Raw genomic sequence first — 17,485 nt, forward strand, 5'->3', positions numbered from 1 at the left:
ATTCTTACCAGAGAAATCTGACTTTTCTTTTACATTTCACGTAATCAGACCCTGAACTTCTGACATTAATTCAGAAATTCAGCAGAGTTTAGTAGCTCACAGTTTCAAAAATAATAAGTTAAATGTTTCTTTTCCACAGAATATGTTCATGAACACTGGAAAGAGGATGCTTTCTTTGGCTACCAGTTTCTAAATGGTATCAACCCCATGTTGATTCAGCTTTGTACAGCCCTGCCCAGTAACTTCCCTGTTACTGATGACATGGTTTTTCCCCATGGCCGTTACAGCCTGGCAGATGAAATGAAGGTGATCATCTGAATTCTTTATAATAAATTGATTTTTTGTCAAATAATTGTACTTGTACAGTCACTGACTAAATGTTATATCCACCACTGTTGCAATATCCTGAACTTTCAAACAGAAAGGGAACATATTCCTGTGTGACTACAAGCGTCTGGATGGAGTGAAAGCAAACACCATCAATGGGAAGAAGCAGTACTTGATGGCTCCTCTTGTCCTGCTCCACAAAGCTCCTGATGATAAGCTAATGCCGATTGCCATTCAGGTAATTCAGACAGTAAGGTTAAAGTTTGTGTATTTATCAAATTATCAGTAGAGATAGCACACCTGTTAATGTGTAAAGCAATTGTTCATGTACAACGTCATTGTAAAATCAAAATAAAAGGATATTCTATTTGCAACCATAGCTAGTACCATATCTGAACACCAGCTGTGAAGTGTTTTTGCTGAGCCTTAGCCTTGTGAAAAAAGTTCATCCCATAGCAGTATCCAAGAGTCTGACACGTACATAAATCAAGTCGGTTTCATTTATGACGTCAAAATCACAAACAGCCATCAGAGTTCATTCTGTACAGTTTGCCAAAAGAGATCCCTCTTTCAGTACAGAAAGACATGCAAAATATGCAATATATTTACAGAGCAGGGAGAGATAGCATCAGTAAAACCTAATTAAAAGCAACATGTAAAGCTGTTCAGAAGAAATGCTCTCTGTTAGAAGGGATTCAGTGGAAATTCCCCATAAGCACACTGCTCAAAAATTGGTTCACCCCAAGGATAGGGTCCCACGGCACAAACAGAGTAATATAGTGTATGCTGTTAAGTCTGATTTATAGATCGGGGAAACCAAATAACCTCTGTCTAAGCAGATAGCACAACACAGAAGAGCTAACTTGTCAGGCCAGGACACCGCAGTCTATTTAAATCTAGAGGTCAGTGGCCATGCTTTCAATGATGAGGATGTACATGTGAAAAAGAGAAAGACCGATCTCTGAATTGAAGGGGGGCCTAAGAAAACATCTTTTACCATTACAATGCTCTGATTGCAGCTATTCCCCAACTTCTGTGAATGGTACTTATGGCCATTGATTAATCATCATAGATCAATAGTCTTTGATCAGTGGTTGTTGAACAATGGTCACGACAATTTGCATATTAATGACCAAGAAGCTGACCTAACAGCCCATTGTTTTTCAGTGGTGCTAGTGCTATGTCCAGGTGAACAGAATCAACTTTTTGAGGCATCTGACTGGCAGCAGCTTATTTTTTTTAGAGTGACAATGATCCCAAAGACACTGCCAGTGCAGTAAAATCATACCTGGACAGAAAAACACAATAAAACAGCACCAGCCATGGATTGGCTTCCCCAGAGCCCAACTCTCAACGTTACTGAAGCAGTATGGGATCATTGTGACAGAGAACTGAAGAAAAGGCAGCCAACAGCCAAAGAAGAGCTTTTAATGTCCTTCAAAAGGCCTAGAAAACTATTCCTGAAAGCTTGACTAAAAGAGTTCAGGCTGGTCATACCAAATGTTGATTTTCAAGCTTATTGGACTTGTACAAACTCTGTTTTTGCCTTATGTACTGTATGTCCATGTATGTTTTTGTTTAAATAAATTACTGCACACATTACCCATTTCATTAGCAAAATATAAAGAACTGAAGGGTTGACACTCTTGCACAGTACTATGTATTTAGCATTTTATCATGGTAGAAGTATTTATGACTTCAAAACTGTTAAGGTGGATATGTTTGTGGTTGAAGCAAATACTCCCAAATTATGCTGGCTTTGATGGTTCTACATTTCACTGTAACAGAGCTGATGCATCATGAATAAAGTAGTGCTTACTTAAGACTTCATTATTATCTCAGCTTCCTGTGTTTTCTCAGGTTTAGTAATTGTTCATATATGTCCAGCATTTTATCACAAGACCTGGCTGATGCAGCTGACTGGACACGCCCCCCTCGCCTAATTAAATAAAAAGAGAAGTTGTGGAGGCGATACAGAGCAGTTATTCTGAAGAACTTCTTCTTGTCATTGGTAAAGGTAAGAGATCTTTTCACTGGATTTCAGTCAGAAATTATGGGTAAAAAAAAAAAAAGAAGTTTGACATAATCTCTTAAATTTCTTTTCCCATTGTCTTTTTCATTGTGGTGCCACAATTGTAAATGTTTACATTTCTAAATCAGTGCTAAGTATGATTATAACTTCTTCCCACCAGGATTTGACCACATTCAAGAGGAAAAATGGTGCAGTATGAAGTGACCGTATTCACTGGCGATCGCCTTAATTCCACTACTCTTAACAATGTCTTCATTAAGCTGGTGGGCACAGATGGGGAGAGTGATCGCAAGTGGCTCATGGGCTTGAAAGGGGCTTCATCCTTCATCAGAGGAGCAGTAAGTCTGAAATATGCACCTCCATGATTAAATGTTTCTCAGGTTTCCTATATGACATTATATACACATGAAATTCTTTTTTCAAAATCATCCACACCTATTTGCCACAACTTCCTGTTACACACAGTGCTGTTGACTCCCGTACAAGTATCAAGACTATGGGGAGACAGAGCTTTTCAGTCTGCGGCCCTAGGCTCGCTGTTTTTTTTTTTATCTGTGTTTTTTTAGCATGGTGTCTTAATTGTTGTATAGCACTTTGTGACTGTTATGTCTGATAAAAGCACTATATAAATAAACTTTACTTATTTACCTACTTATTTGGGGGGAAGTAAGGGGAACACTAACTGTGACTTACAGCAACAGCATGTAAGCACCAAAAGTAAGCTCAGCCCAAACTGCTATGTCATTTCTTTAGGTATCAAAGTTTAAGGTGTTCTGCTCCACTTCCCTTGGAAATCTTGTGCTGATAGAGTTAGACAAACAGTCTCTCCCACTGTTCCCGGAGGACAGTTGGTTTTGTGCCAAGGTGGAAGTGAAATCCCCTGAAGGAGACATCTACAACTTTCCCATCTACCGCTGGATCGCTGATAGCAAGGGTGCACCGCTTCAGAAATGGAAAAGGTTTGGGAAACTGTGCTCATCTTAAATCTTGTTACTGGTTACAGACCACAGAAGATGTAACACAAAGTCTGTAACGAGTCTAAAGCAATTTCCCAATATACCATATTTACAGGAAGAATTTGAAACCATCTTTTTCTTATTTAGCTCTGAGAGTCTTTGAAGACAACCATCATCTTGGCAGGTACAGTCGGCAGCAGGAGATTCAGCAGCGAGAGGAAGACTATCGGTGAGAATTCAGAGCTTATACACGTTTTAGCGTTACAGCTCCTGAAACTGGAACGCAAATCCTCTCCAGTTATAGCTGAATATCCTAAAACTAAGCCTAAAGGTTAAATATATTTAAGCTTAAAATTAAGCATTACAGCATATTCTTTGTCTGCTGGGATTAATTAAAAGAAATTAAACTATTACATATGTTGCAGAGAAAAAGTATATCATGTCTTACTGTAATTAACGTCCTCATCACTCTGCTGTTTCTTTGTTTCATCAGCTGGGATGCATATGCAGAGAAAATACCTCACTCCATGAAGGCAGAAAACATATCGTCACTCCCGTATGAGGTTCAGTTCTCCTTCACCAAAAATTCAGAGTTTTTCTACACTGCTTACACGGGGTGAATTTCTAATATTATAGAACAAATACACAAGAAACAAACATGTGTCTCTCTTTACTTATCAAAAGTATATTAAGTATCATAATGAAGTTAAATAAATGTGCTCTTCTGTTTCAGACTGACTGAGCTGAAGCTGAAGGGACTGGATAACTGTCAGGAGAAGTGGGACAATATTGACAGCATCAATCGAGTGTTTTGCTGCAAAAAGACTGAAATATCAGGTAATTAACATCATAGCATAATGGAGTCCTTATACTGTATGAACAATAATATGTACTTAGCTGTTACTCTAAAATTATTCCTATAATAAGCTGCTAGCATAACGACTAATGACAGTATGTGTTCATTTGTTGTTGTTTTTTAATCTAATCTTGGAAGAATGTGTATTTTACATTAATGATAAGTGTTTAAAAATGTAAAGAATGTGTATCAACACATTTACGGAAAGGTCTTACCTTTTTTTTATATTTGATATAACATTTAAGACATGAAGTCAGAAATTGAATTTAAATGTTTCTTTTTCACAGAATATGTTCAGGAACACTGGAAAGAGGATGCTTTCTTTGGCTACCAGTTTCTAAATGGTGTCAACCCCATGTTGATTCAGCTTTGTACAGCCCTGCCCAGTAACTTTCTTGTCACTGATGACATGGTCTTTCCCCATGGCCGTTGCAGCCTGGCAGATGAAATGAAGGTGACTGTCTCTTGTGAAAAAGGAGAAAGAATTTTTTCTTGTATCAGTTAGATCTTTTCAATAAATTCACTTTTACATGAGCAAATATTATATTCAGATTTCTACAATATCCCTGAACTTTCAAACAGAAAGGGAACATATTCCTGTGGTGACTACAAGCGTCTGGATGGAGTGAAAGCAAACACACATCAATGGGAAGAAGCAGTACTTGATGGCTCCTCTTGTCCTGCTCCACAAAGCTCCTGATGATAAGCTAATGCCGATTGCTATTCAGGTAATTCAGACAGTAAGCTTTAATTTAATAATACACCCTTTCTCCTTCTGCCCGAGCTTTATCCTTGTGGAAAAAATCATCCCATAGTGATTTCCAGGTTGCAGAGTCTGACACGTAGATAAATCAAGTCAGTTTCTTTTATGACGCCAAAATCACAAACAGCCTTCACAGTTCATTCTGTACAGTACACTCACACAGATTCAACAGATGCAACATATTTACTGAGCAGGGAGAGATAGCATCAGTAAAAACTAATTAAAAGCTTCATGTAAAGCTGTTCAAAGAAATGCTCTCTGTTAGAAGGGATTCAGTGGAAATTCCCCATAAGGGAACAGCAGAATATCAAACTTTAAAGATAAACTTGTCAAACATAGAACAGTAACTGAAATTTCATCAGTCTTGATCAGTACTTGATTATAGGAGTATACTTGATCATCTGTATCAAATGACTTACTCCGCCCTGTCCTTCTGTAGCTGAAGCAGACTCCATCAGATGACAATCCAATCTTTCTTCCTACTGATTCTGAGTACGACTGGTTGATCGCCAAGATTTTTGTAAGAAGTGCAGATTTCAGTGAGCATCAGCTCAATGTTCACCTTCTGCGCACGCACTTGCTGGCTGAGGTTTTTGCAGTGTCACTGCTGCGCAACGTGCCCCATGGTGCATCCTCTGTACAAGGTAACTGACGTTTGCTATACCATTCATTTCAATGGTGTGGAAAGCATTTGTCCATAACGGATGGCATATTAATACCGCCTATGAATTTCATCACTCTATAAAAAAGTGTACAAACAACATATTAAATGATCGTCTTGCTAATGTCGTTTCCTCTTTCCCTCAGCTTCTCAAACCTCACACACGCTACTCACTGCATGTCAACCTCTTAGCTCGAAGTCTTCTCATATCTGAGACTGGCAGTTTCACTCAGGTAAGCAGTAAAAATATTAATATTTTATGCGATGACCAGCACACTAAAGAATTGTTTCATTTTCAGTGTTATGTACAGCATTTGTCTCTAACCGTGAGCTGCCCATTCTCTAGTTTGCAGCATCGGGTGGAGAGGGCATGTTTACTATCCTGCAGAGGTCAGTGTCCTCAGTGACCTACAACTCCCTCTGTATGCCAGATGACATTGCTGAACGTGGCCTGGAGGCTGTGCCAAACTTCTACTACAGGGATGATGGACTAAGATTTGGGATATCATCCACAGGTATCATTGTGTTCCAGATTATTCTCAGCTTTATGTTGCTAACTGTTATGATGTTATTGATGTTGCATGTCAAAGTATCGAAATAATCCAAAATTAATAACTTACAAAGCAGCCACTGGTAACAGAAAAGTACAACTGCCTGTGACTCCGAACTCAAAAAATAACCAACCAAACCTCACTCCTACCACCCTGTAGCAGCACACAAAATGTGAGGTTAATGATCAAAATAAACTATTATTAAACTTTTTTTTTTTTAAACCTTTATTCAACCAGGAAGTGAACTCTTGAAAAGCGTTCACTTCCTCTGAAAAAGTTCCCTGTGCCGACATAGACCGAAGAGACTGTCTCAGGGTTTATATATGTTTTTTATTTGTTTGTTTGTTTCTTTAAATTTAATTTATAACTAGTCGTGTGAAGTCTGTTTTCAGTGTAGTTTTGCTCTTAGTTTTTATTAATGAAAAACTTGTTAATTTTTTTTTTTTTTTAATTGAACAAGCAAATGAAAAAAAGTGCACCAAAGCCTCTTCACACTAGTTTTATTGGTCAAACTTGACAAAAAACAGAAAGAAAACTAAAGAAATTTGTTGTGTGTTTTGTCTAAGAGTCATTTTTAGCTCAACCAGCTGAAAGGCCAATGCTATCCCTCAGTCCATCCACAGTCCACACAAGAATAAACATAATCATCACCTAATGTGTCATCACTAAAAGGTCACATTGGTGCTATTTAAATTTACACACAGACAAACAGATTTATTTATGGCATAATCATGTCTTCAGCTTCACCTTATATTTTTTAAGCACTTTACACACAGAGTGTCTCATCTACCTAATGTGTGCATAACATCTATAATAAAACACATATTTTACTCAGTTTATTCCCATTTCTCAAAGGTTTGTGCACAGAATTCTCAGCTACTATTACAAGACTGACAGCGAAGTCGAGCAGGACTCTGAACTTCAGAAGTGGATTTTGGATATTTTTGAACATGGATTCCTTTCTCGGGCAGAAACAGGTAAGCTTCAAAGAATATCTCAATTCTTAATATACTATATACACACTATATACAGTCATGGTAAAAAAACAAACAAACAAAAAAAAACATACACCCTCTTTCAATTCTAAAGGCAATAAAAAATTATAATGATCCTTAGTAGGTAAATACAACCTGAGACTGTAAGGTGCCCAGGTCCTGTGGCTGCACAACCCAGCTCAAATCATCACCCCTCCACCACCGTGCTCCACAGTTTAAAAGAAGCAGCCAAACTTGTTCAGTGGGGTTTTTTTTAATTGAACTGTCATGATATGCTAGTTGAGGCCTTCAGAGTGTTAGATGGGGCTTTGGGGTTTTTTGCAGTTTCTCTAAGCATTGCATTAGGGTGAGTTTGCTGGGACATCCAATTCTGGGAGGATTTGCAACTGCCTTGAATACTAATCAGATTATTTGGATTATATTCTAATACATTAAATTTAAGAATTAAACTGGGTTTACTTTGTTTTTACCACAGCTGTATGCTATAGGTGTATTATAAGCAAGCATAAGTCTAACTTTCATTTGGTCACCTTTAAGTAATTCTTTCCTATTAACAGGAATTCCTCAGAGATTCACTTGTGTGACTGAGCTGGTCAAGTTTGTCACCATGGTGATCTTCACTTGCACAGCCCAGCATGCAGCCGTGAACTATGGACAGGTGAGCCCCTGTAATTCATGGAGTTATTCAAGTGTTTCATGTTCAGAAAATTCTAGGTTATTTCTAAACTGAACTGTAGCGTTAACTGGCACTGAACAGCTCTGTAGTGCTGTAATGCTTTAAAGGGCTTATACTTAATTAATATAATGATTTCTATAAGCATAATCCTAATCTTATGTGAACAGTTGCCAATTAGCAGCAAACACTACGTACAGCTGATTCTGGGGAATTACATTTGTTTTGCAAATATTCATTTTAAACTTTTGACAAAAATATGGTGTTATTTCAAGAAACACCAAAGTTACATTAAGTAGTTAGTTTTTCTAAATATAATACAAGTTCAAAAATTGTTTGATTTCTCCTACAACAAAATAATCTCAAACTGATGTTCATGCAAAGAGACTGCAATAGCAAGAAAGTACCAACAATACTGAAAAACAAAGAAGGAATAAAACACATTGATTATTGCTCTTATTAATCAGTTATCCTTTACTTATTGATTAAATGCAGTATGACTATGGTGGCTGGATGCCCAACACTCCCCTCTCCCTGCAACGTCCACCACCGACCACAAAGGGGACGACAAGCGAGGCTACGATGTTGGCGACCCTCCCTGACGTCAGTGTAACAGTTCAGGGCATGGCCACCATGTGGCTGCTCAGCAAGCAGTCCAGTGACTTTGTAAGCAGCAAAGATTCATTAAGAATGACAGAAATTATGTTTACAGTCAATTTTTGTGAAGTACATTACTATGTCATTTAAAAAATCTACAAATGAATACAATAATGAAACTAATTTGATAAAAATTTGAATGTTGTTGAAGAAAAGCTAAATGTATCATTGTTCTCATCAGGTCCCTCTTGGCCAGTACCCGGAGGACCATTTCACTGAGGAGATTCCCCGCAAGCTGATAAAGGATTTCCAGATGGAGCTTGAAGATTTGAGTTTAGTCATCAAAGCCAGAAACAAGCGCTTAGAAATCCCATACACCTGCATGGATCCAGCAGTGATAGAAAACAGCGTGGCCATTTGAATATTAGGCCCGTTAATTGCTAAAAATGATGCCGTTTCATTGATGGGGAAAAAAAATCATAGTTTATATGTTCATTGTTTAATTATTCAATTAACAATCTATTTTGAGGTCTTCAATTAACAGATTAAACAAAAATAAACACAAATGAGACAGATCTGGGGTTTCTCCCAGACAGATAGTCGAGCTAACAATCTTCATTAAGTTCTGATGAGGAATGAAAAATGCTGTGCTACTCCCACATCTAAAGACACTTTGATTTCATTAAAACATTAAAAACGGAAAGTGTTGTTTTTCTGCTTTTTTATGTCTTAACACCTTTATTATCTTTTTTTTCTTTGTTTGTTTTGGGGGGGTTTTGGGTGAGCTTCTATAACAATTTACAATTTTATCTTTTCATGTTCCACTGTAGAAATTTTTTAATTTTTTAGATCATTCTGTAAATTGTCAAGTTTGGTTACTGCAAATTAGCAGGACTTTGCACTATACAAAGCATTTTCAAAGTATGGCATATAGAGAGAGCAATCGCACATCGTTCACAGGCATTAATAAAATGGCCACCTTGCCTAAAACCTATGGGTCTCCATTACCCCTTATTCTTACTTGCTGTTGGAATGTGTAGCATATTTCTTTAAAACTGATCTTTATAGGTCTTTGTATTTTGTTCTGAAATCAGTTCAATGGCGAAAATGTGAGGAATCGATTTAATATATACTTACCTTACATTTTATTAGGTACACCTTACTACTGGTGGTGGTGGTGTACTATTACTGGGTTGGACAGAAGTTTGCCTTCATTACTGCCTCAGTTATTTCTGGCATAGATTCAACAAGGTGCTGGAAACATTCCTCAGAGATTTTGATTCATGCTAACATGATAGCATCACACAGTTCCTGCCGATTTGTCACGCATGCATGATCCAAAGCTCCCATTTCACTACATCCCAAAGGTGCTCTATTAGATTGAGATCTGGTACTCTGGAAGCCATCTATGTACACTGGACTTGCTGTTACGTTCAAATCAGTTTGCAATTATTTGAGCTTTGAGGTGCGTTATCCTAATGGAAGCAGCCATGGATACACTGTGGTTATAATGGGATGGACATATTCAGCAACAACACTCAAACAGCTGGGACTAAGCTGCTCAAAATGTGCCAATAAAATATCCCGCGCAACATTTCAAATACCAAACAAGAGCACTCAGACAGTGTAACATACCCTGGGTGCACTAAAACTTTTTATGATGTTTCATTACAACATGCTGACCTCAACCTGTTTTTATTATGATATGATTACATCAACATATTACAATATGTTGATCTTGGGTGCTAACAATCAGGGTCACTGATTTCACATTTGGTGTGACCTTGACCTTGACCTGGTTTTCACCAAAATTAAAGCAGCTCAAGCTGTTATTCGTATCGACCATTACACAAAATTTGAACACAAGATCTTGAAAACTGGATGCTAGATTCCTTAAAAACATGCAAACAAATGGACCCAATTACATAATCCCTGCGTTTGAAGGAGAATAACATTACTAAAGTCTTGAATTCTTGTGTTTTTCGTATGATTCAGTTCCTTTTGCTTCAAAACCCTTTTCTTAGGATCATGATTTTTGAATAGTCTTTTAAACTACATTTTTAATCCTAAAATTCTCATTTCCTTTTGCTTAACTCACTGCGAAATTAAGTTCTTTCTATAATCGATTATCTAACACTTTATTTTTATTCAGCAGAACTGACATGGTGCAAGTCAGCAGTTCACAGAGAACTCATGTTTATGATACAGCTCCACCCTGATATGGAAAAAAAAAAGAAAAAGATCAGACATGACTCTGTGGCTCATAAAAGAATACTAATTTGTGTGTAAAGTTCTTGTTATTATTTACAGAGGAATATTGAAAATATCCAAAGTGGAAACATCGCAGATGGATTTGGTATATTCACGGTCTGAGGTTGGACTGTTCTGCCCTGAGCATCACCACCACGCATGTACTGGAAATAGGTTACGTTTTTGAGGCGTCTATGCAGAGCCCAAACTAGGCTATGCTAAAAACAATACCTTAAAGACATTAAATTCATTCTGCTTCACCTGGGACGCAGCACAGGAGTATTTGCAGTTGTACCCCAACCCAGTATCACGAAAAAGGATGTAATAGACCCGCTGGGCTATCATGTGGATGTCACGCTTTGCCTCTCCAGACGTGATATGGATATGCTGCTTAACTTACCTAAGGAGCTTGGAAAGAAAGCAAATTGACTTCTTTAAATTTCTTGAAGGCATTTCACCTCTGATTCTTCAGTTCTAAAACAAACTTTAATTCCTACCTGTGTCTCTCCATCATTTGGCTTTTGACTTGATGAAGCTTCTCGGATATAAGGTGAAAACTACTTCAAGAAACATAAACCATAAGCTCCTTAGACTACCATGACCTGGATGACTGAGAACTTACAGACATGCTTAAGTTGCAATACCTTGCAGTAACAGAAGACAGCAATAATTTATTTAAAGCCAACATGAAAACAGTCATGGGCAAACCTTTAAGGAAACATTACTAATACATTTATATGTAAATACATATCAACCATCTAGCTTAATCTTACCTGGCATAGAAGGACCCTTGAAAGTACTTCATACTTTAGAATAGCCCTTTGTAGAATAGCCCACACCTTGGTAAGTAGTGACTTGTTGGCTTTAAATAAATGATCGCCCCCTGCTGGTACTGCAACTTAAGCACGCAGGTTTGTTTCACGCCTAGGAGAATCAAAGTGTGACATCCACACGACAGACCAGCTGTTTCCACAACTCAGGTCAAATATTTTATATTTGAGTTATTTATTCAGTCATTTGGGTTTTGGTTCATCTTTTGTTAGTAACATGATTAGATGACATCTGAGTTCTGTTCATAGTATGCAACCTAATGATAACTGATATCAACCACTGATATTAAATCATGCATCCTGAAGCATCATCTATACAGTAACTTAATATGAATACATTCTCATCAGTGAGTCTATCTTTGTCTCAGTCTTAAACAGTTTTAACTAAAATTATCATCACAGTAAATGAAGCAGACATTAATATGAATTGGAGGGAGACTTTCTTTCAGCTGCTCCTTTTAGGATCTGTCCAGAGCGGTTGATCTGCCTCCATCTCACACTATCCCCATCATCCTCTTCTGTCACACCAACTCTATTGTTTTTGCTAAATAAGACTCTAAAATTGCTCTGTTCACTTGCGTGTTGTGGTATGTGCAGCATTAAGCCAAACTCTAAACCTGAAGCACCACTTTGGGGGGAAGGAAATCATCTTCATTCTAACAGAAGAGTATTTGCAATTTGTAACTGTGCTGGAATTTCAACAGTCTGTGGATCTGTTCACACAGAGACTCTCTCACTTCCTCTGTCTGTTTGTAGGATGCAACATTTTGCCCTGCCTTATCTCCTCTGGAAAGCCGGTGCTGATTGAGGTTGACAAAAAAAGCCTCCCCCACTGTTCCCTGAAAATTTGTGGTTTCCCTTTAAGGGTAAAGTGAAGTCCCTGCAGGGAGACATCCAGAACTTTCCAGTGTAGCACAGTGATAACCTTGTTCATATTACAGACAAGCAAGCGGGTTTGTGTACTTGAACTTAGCTATTATGGTGTATTGTGTATTGTTTATTTAGCAAACTTTTTTTCTATTCTGGAGCACCAAATAACAATAAAACAAGATATAAATGAACAGAAAAGACTTATTTTAGATAATAATCATTATCGTAGCAAGTAAAGTAGGGACGAAGAGCCAGTGGCAGATAATAATACAAGGCACTTTTGTAAGCATGTACATGTAATGACATCGATTCATACTTCAGAAATGGAAATTGCCATGCCTTTTAGCAAGTAGGAAAACAAAGAACTTTTGTCAAATGATAAGGTTGTGTGACATTCATCATTTATTTATTTAGTCACTCAAAATAACAAACTGAATAAAATCGAACCTCATAAATGGCTGGTCAGGGAGGTCACGCTGACCTACAAATTTAGCCAGATTTAGACGTGACCGCTAACATGATACGACACATGCATTATTTGTTTCGTGCAGACCAGTTCAGATTTACAGAAGGGAAATAATATGTTTATAAAGCATTCATGGCTTAATTCAATTTTTTTTCACTTAAACTTTTCTTTTTCACACCATCATCTGAACCTCTGAATTAATATTCAGTCAGGCAGCAAAAAATAATCTATGTGCAATATTTTGGACAAGTCGAGATGTTTGCTATTTAATGAGATTCAACTACATCTGTCACATGATGGAGCTTATTGAGTTTTGTATGGATTTTAACATTCTTCAATAGATAATCTTAGTGAAAATAGTCTACTGGTGTTAGAAAACCTAATTATGCATTTCAGTTTAATTGAGACCCAGAGCTTACATGCATGACTGTCCAGCAAAGAAGGTTTATAGTTTCCAAGTCTTGAAAATAAATGCTATATGTTAGGTAACATTTAATGTCAGTTAGGTCTGCAATTCATGTTGAATACTCCTTTAAATGGAGTTGAGTGGGCCCATGGAAATTTTTCAAATCATGATTCAAATATAAGTCAGCCAAGTGAGCCTCTGTCAGCCTGTGTGCAATACTGCCTTTTGAATTTTTTAAAACCCTCAATGCCAAAAATTCTAGAGGTTTATTAAAGTGTAATTTGGAAGAGAGTTTCTACCTGCAGTTTCTAACAGAAATTCATGACTTACGAGTAAAAAAAAAAAAAAATCAAAGAATGTTATTTAAGTCATGCGTTGGTAGAAGAAAAGCAGTCAATGTTTAGGCGAAGTTATTAAAATCACAAGACTCTGGCAGAGTAAGCCTGGGCACATGGCATCGGAAATGCATGAGAACTGTGAGAAACAAAGTTACAAACACAAAGTGTAACAGAGCAATACAGAGAGGAGAATGATGAGTGAAACTAAATAGGATGGGTCACAAAAACATTAAACACGAGAAGCACGGGACAATTGGTGAGTATTTCAAAACAAAGTGGAAATAATGACTGAAAACCAGAAATGGTGTGGGATGCTGGTGCAGTGGTTAGCACTGCTGACATTTATGTTCAGCTAAGTGGTTGATTCTAACCACTGTCCAACCTCCTGCTCAAGAGCAGGTTGAGTAGGTCATCCACTAACTGGAAGGTTGGTGGTTTGATCCCTTGCTTGTTCAGTCTGCATGCCAAAATATCCTTGAGCAAGATACTGAACCCCACGTTGTTCTCTGATGCATTCATTGCCTTCTGAATGTGTGCAAATGTTAGATAGAAGACCACTTAGTCATAGAAAAAAAGTGCTTATATGAATGGGCGAATGAGGCATGCTGTATAAAGTGCTTTGAGTGCTCAAGTAGAGTAAAAAAGTGCTATATAAGAACCAGTCCATTTACCACTTAATTTGGCCACACTGTAGGTGTGAATGGTTGTCTGTCTCTCTGTGTTAGCCCTATGATGGGCTGCCAGCCTATCCACGGTGTACCCCACCTTTCACCTTATGACAGTTGAGATAGGCTCCAACCCCCACCCCCAAACGTGAATTAGACAAGTGGTTAAAATTCAAAACAAAACCTCAAACAACAGACTAGAATGTAACTCTCAGTCTCTCACATAATAACGGGTTATTTTGTCGTTGTTGTTGATTCTCATAAAACCAAAGTTGTTAGGAATGTTGTCAGCAACATCGAGGAAATAGAGCAAACTGCTCTCTGAAGAGGTGGTGGGACATGGGTAGAAATATCAATCCCTGGCTCCTCCAGTCTGCATGTCAAGTACCCTTGTGCAAGATACTAACCCCAAGTTGCTCTCCGATGCATCCATTGGAGTGTGAATGCAGTTAGAAAAAGCACTAGGTAGAAACATCTTACATCTTTTTTAAATGAAGCCTCTGAAGAAATCACTGATGCCATTGGCCTATATGTCCATAACAACATTTTTACACTGTGACAGGAAAGGAAACTAGGGAACAGGTGGTTCATCACCAGCTTGGCTAAATATGGTGTGACAACTGCAATACATCAACCAAAGCAGACCAAAAATCATTTAGTCTAGGTGAGATTATTTCCATTTAATGCTTCATCCTATCACTGGTTATTTTGTCTGTTTATAACTTAGTGGTAATTTAGTCATGAGACATTGACTCGTTCAGAGCTGTTGCAGACACTGTTCATGGCCAGGATGGAGCCACCTTACCTTTCGTTTTTACATTTTTGCTTCCTCTAGTGGGAGCATGAGCTACACTCATATGGACTGCACAGGGTTTAGAACGTAAAACTGTACTACTATTATTATGCGAACATTTCCTAGACACACAGCAAATAACTTGGTTTTAGAAGAATAAAGAAAATAAGATGGAAGAAAATCTTACTTCTGATGCAGGGTTGCCAGTTAACTTCATTTCTCTCCTCATTTACAAGGACAGCTTGCATCAGAAATTCTTAGTGCTCACAGAGGTGAGCTGAGCTAAGTTCAACACGCTGCTCTAGAGGAACTGCTTTACATTCACAGGAAAAAAAAATGTTTGGAAAGTCTCTAAGCACAATAAACAACCTTCTTTAATAAGTCAAAAAGGGGGGAAGGGGGGGGGGTAATTCCCACAAAATAACAGTGTTTTTAAATAAGCATAATATTATTGTGTGAATGTTTAGGGGGATTGTTTATCAGGCTTCTGCATGTTTTTATTTATTCCTCATGTATTTCATATGATGCATTGTTACAGCAGCAGGGAGCATCTCCAACAGGAGAAGGGTAAGTTATAATGCATTGCATTTTCATTACATGAGTACTTCTGAAGGATGTCAGTGCAATAACAAGCACAGAAAGAACAAAACAATAACAACACTGTGCCTGTATAAGCTGTGACATACTGGTCTAAAGCCTGATTTGGATGTTTCACAAATTCATAGCTTGTAAGTGATAAACTAAAAAGAATGAAATCCACCATGATCACTATGAGGTGAAATAAAACCTCTTTTTATTGCTTTTACTTGAAATTAAATTGTGTGTGTGTGTGTGTGTGTGTGTGTGTGTGTGTGTGCGTGCGTGCGTGCGTGCGTGCGTGTGTGTGTGTGTGTGTGTGTGTGTGTGTGTGTGTGGGACATAAACACGCATAAACATATACAAATGCACTTAGAAGGGAACGTGGAAAAGCTAACAGCTTGTAGAGGGTCGTCTGAATGTTGGAGTTTCTCTGTATTATTGCAAGGTCTTTACCTTTCAATATAACTCGTCTTCAGGCGACTGTTTTTGTTTTTTGGCAATATTTAAATTAAATAAAATTGAATTGGATACAATAATAGAATTTATAAATATTATACATCTTTTTTTAATAAGAGGAAGCATCAGAATATCTTCTAAAGCTCAGTTCAGAGGGTGGCATAATTTAACCGAAATTATAGCCCATTTCATCGGACACATTAAGACAATTTGCGCCCCTAATGAAAAAAAATGCTTTTTCATGAAAAAGCATTTATCAGCATTTTATCTGAGACAGTCCATCTTGACAAGTGTTATGAATCATTACGTCTACATATTAATTTATCAAATGAGATTGGATAAGTCGCACCCTTCACTGTGAAGTTTTCTGGAGCAGTCTCAGAATGAGATATTGGCCCGCCTCCCTGACCAATCTTACACCATCCACCCATTTTCTTCCGCTTATCCAATACAAAGAGAGGCTAGAGCCTATCTCAGCTAGGGGGGGGGGGGTTACCCTGGATGGGTTGCCAGTCTATTGCACAGCATTCACACCTATGACCAATTTACCAATTTACCACTCACCAAATACCTAACCTAACCCCACTATTTGGGTGTCTTTGGACTGTGGAAGTAAGCCGGAGTACCTGGAGACAATCCATGCAGACATGGGGAGAACATAGAAATTCCACACAGAAAGATCTCCTTGCTGTGAGGCAAAAAGACTGACCAGCGTCAATCTTGGACCAGTAAAATCAAATGCTGAATGCTGAGTACTGAGTCATTGGCTGTTAATTTTTAAAGAGATACTCAAAAACGAAGATGGCCCATTTTAACTGATGGCCCAATTTACCAAGTTGACCCTACAGTGAGAAATTATTTGTTCTTCTTTACTTCCCACAATATCTATATGTATATATGTGTGTATATACAGTTAAGCCCATAATTATTCATACCCCTGACAAATTTTGACTTAAAGTTACTTTTGTTCAACCAGCAAGCTCTTTTTTGACCAGAAATGACACAGGTGTCTCCCAAAAGATAATAAGACGATGTACAAGAGGCATCATTGTGAAAAAAAATATTTCTCAGGTTTTATTTATATTTTAGCAAAAAGTATCATGTCCAGAATTATTCATACCCTTCTCAATAATCAATAGAAAAAAGCCTTTATTGGCTATTACAGCAATCAAACGCTTCCTATAATTGCAGACCAGCTTTCTGCATGTCTCCACAGGCATTTTTGCCCATTCATCTTTAGCAATGAGCTCCAAATCTTTCAGGTTGGAGGGTCTTCTTGCCATCACCCTGATCTTTAGCTCCCTCCACAGATTCTCAATTGGATTCAAGTCAGGACTCTGGCTAGGCCACTGCAAAACGTTAATGTTGTTGTCTGCTAACCATTTCTTCACCACGTTTGCTGTATGTTTTGGGTTATTGTC

General features: G+C 37.8%; 1 pseudogene; it reads left to right on the forward strand.

The window, feature by feature from the left end:
• The first annotated feature begins 2,544 nt into the window (after nt 1-2,544).
• LOC134622593 (hydroperoxide isomerase ALOXE3-like) lies at nt 2,545-8,832 on the forward strand (annotated as a pseudogene).
• Nucleotides 8,833-17,485: the final 8,653 nt, after the last annotated feature.

Source organism: Pelmatolapia mariae, unplaced genomic scaffold (genome assembly GCF_036321145.2).
Source record: "Pelmatolapia mariae isolate MD_Pm_ZW unplaced genomic scaffold, Pm_UMD_F_2 NODE_ptg000078l+_length_38699_cov_1, whole genome shotgun sequence".
Lineage (NCBI taxonomy): Eukaryota > Metazoa > Chordata > Actinopteri > Cichliformes > Cichlidae > Pelmatolapia > Pelmatolapia mariae.